This window comes from Acyrthosiphon pisum, chromosome A2, assembly GCF_005508785.2.
Source record: "Acyrthosiphon pisum isolate AL4f chromosome A2, pea_aphid_22Mar2018_4r6ur, whole genome shotgun sequence".
In the NCBI taxonomy this organism is placed as follows: domain Eukaryota; kingdom Metazoa; phylum Arthropoda; class Insecta; order Hemiptera; family Aphididae; genus Acyrthosiphon; species Acyrthosiphon pisum.
Window position 1 is genome coordinate 56,050,694 of NC_042495.1, and position 2,866 is coordinate 56,053,559.

Genomic DNA, 2,866 nt, shown 5'->3' on the forward strand with positions numbered 1-2,866 from the left:
TGAGGCTTGGGGAGGAAGTTTATATGTTATTTTTTGATTATTTACTATCATTGCAACCCCGACTCCGTTGTTGGTTTTGGAGGCATCAGTATACATTTGAACACTGTTTGGATGCTCTTGCAGTATATTCTGAAGCATGTTTTTATATATGGAGGGAATTGTGTTTTCTTTTTTGAAATTAGTTAGTGTGAGGTTGACGTTGAATGTCGTGTTCCATGGGGGAAAGTTATAGGGTTTTCTATCTAGAATGTTGTTTATTTTTATATTTTATTTTTCGGCTTCTTGTATATATGTGTTTATTATTTTAATTGCTGGATTGTTTGTATTTCTTTTGGTTCTGGCACAATGCAATAGAAGTAGTTTTTTCCTTCTGAGGTTAGGTGAAATTTCGTTGGCGATGTTTCTAATGCTCTCAATTGGGCTGGATTTAAATCCCCCGATTGATAATCTTATGTTTAACAATTACTATAACATGTCTGAATATTTAGAGATATATACATGTTCACATATTTCATTTTGCATTCAGATGTATTTCAAATAATATTGATTCAATTTTGATGAAAAAAATAAACTAAAGAGTGGTATATTAACTATTAATATGGAACTATTTTAAAATTATTAGATTTTCAATTTTCTTAAAAAATTCCAATATAGAAACCATATAAAATTTGATCTGGTGTTTTTTAAATTTTAAATATAAATTGTTATTACCTACTTTTACTATACAAAAACAAATATTAGTTTTCAACGAAAACAATATTATTTTAGATTCTGAGTGGAACGATGAATGTATTGATTTTACAATGATGAGTGTTTTTTTTTTTAAATTTTTTTTTTTGTGTCTGTCATCACCTTTTAGGACATTTACTGCCTGTTTATTCATACTTTTAAATGCAAAGTCTTAAAAATTAAGAATTAAAATGCTATTTTTTTTTAGATTCTAAATGGAACGATGAATGTATTGATTTTACAATGATGTGTTTTTTTTTTATTTTTTTTCACCTTTTAGGACAGTAAAAGTGCTTGGATTTTCTTCAACAGTACCTTTTCTGATAGGAAAGTGAATCTAGTTGGTACTTTGGGGCGTCAAAAGTAAAATTTTTCAAATTGTTTATTATTTATATTCTATAAATATCAATAAAGTTTTATCTATTGGGCCAAAAAGTGTAAACATTTAATACAAGGCTCCTAATATATTGTTACAATAGCAATTGTAAAATATTAAAAATACATAGGCACACATTTTTTTTATAAGCATTTGAAGGTGAAATTTTGACAAAATTTATCAAATTTAAAATTGAATAATTATTTTGTAGTTAAAAATTTATAAAATGTTCAACTTTTATATCTAAGGATTGAAAATTTAAAACAAGATTTCACGTAAATATTTAATTTTGTTACCAAAAATTCTAAGATATACTTAAGCACAGTTTATTTTTATAGTCATTTTAAATTCAAATTTGTACGAAATTACATATAAAAAAACCTGGAATAACTATTTTAGTAATTTTGTTGTGATTGTATAATATTACTTGTGGGTACTTGAAACTTCTAAAGTATACTATTATATGTATATCTATGATAGTACCACGGTTTGTTGTTGATGTATAACGCGTTTCCTAATGGATATTGTGATATGATTAATTTGGAATTTACTATTGATACCTATTATAGGTCAATTTTTTTTAATACTATAGTTAAGTATACCTAATACCTAGACTGACAAACCGTCTCCGCTCAGAATCGTTTTTCTTATACAGTGATATTATATCATTGAATTCAAATTTAATACTATCCATTATACAGGGACCCACTTGTAACCTACTGTACAGCAGAGCGACATCCACTTACCCACCTTTTTTTTAATGGAATTTAGTATTTACAAAAACATTGAATAATAAAAAGTTCTTTTTAATTGAGTTGGCATAATAAATTGGAGCCTGTAATTATACATTACATTTGCATTTTAATCATTTGCAATAGTTTTTTTCGAGTAGACATCAATTATAAAATATTATGATGTATAATTAAGTCCTTTCTTTGGATATTTGCATCCTTCTTAAAATCTTTAAATTAAATTCAAACTATTATGGTTCTGCTCCTAATTTTAACAGTAGTCTGGTAGAGTGGAGTATTATTTTCTAGTGCTCAAAAAACTCTAAAAACATATTTTGCATATTTTATTATATGATTATATTATTTATTTTATATTGTATAAACTGTGCTTATGTATTTCTTAGAATTTTTGGTAACAAAATTAAATATTTACGTGAAATCTTGTTTTAAATTTTCAATCCTTAGATATAAAAGTTGAACATTTTATAAATTTTTAACTACAAAATAATTATTCAATTTCAATTATTAAATTTTGTCAAAATTTCAACTTCAAATGCTTATAAAAAAAAATTGTGCCTATGTATTTGTAATATTTTTCAACTGCTACCATTGTAACAATGTATCAGGAGCCCTGTATTAATTTTTTACACTTTTTGGCCCAATAGATAAAATGTTATTGATATTTATAGAAAAAAAAATTAAAAAAATTGAAAAAAGACAATGTCCGTAAGCAGCTCAAAAAGAGTCAAGTTATTTTCAAATTTTTATCGTGTATAGAAAATTCTAATATAAACATTCAGTGAAATTTTTAAGTATCTACAGTCATTCGTTTTTAATTACAATAAAATAGAGTGAATATCAAATGTTATAAAAATATAAATTTCAAACGCTCATAAAAATTTAATTTGAGTTTCTTATAGACATTTTTTTTTTGATAAAGGTAGAATAACCTATAAGGAATCTTGTATTACATTTTAAAATCTTAGTTCTAAAAAGATAAATTTTTACGAATTATTAACTCAAAATAATT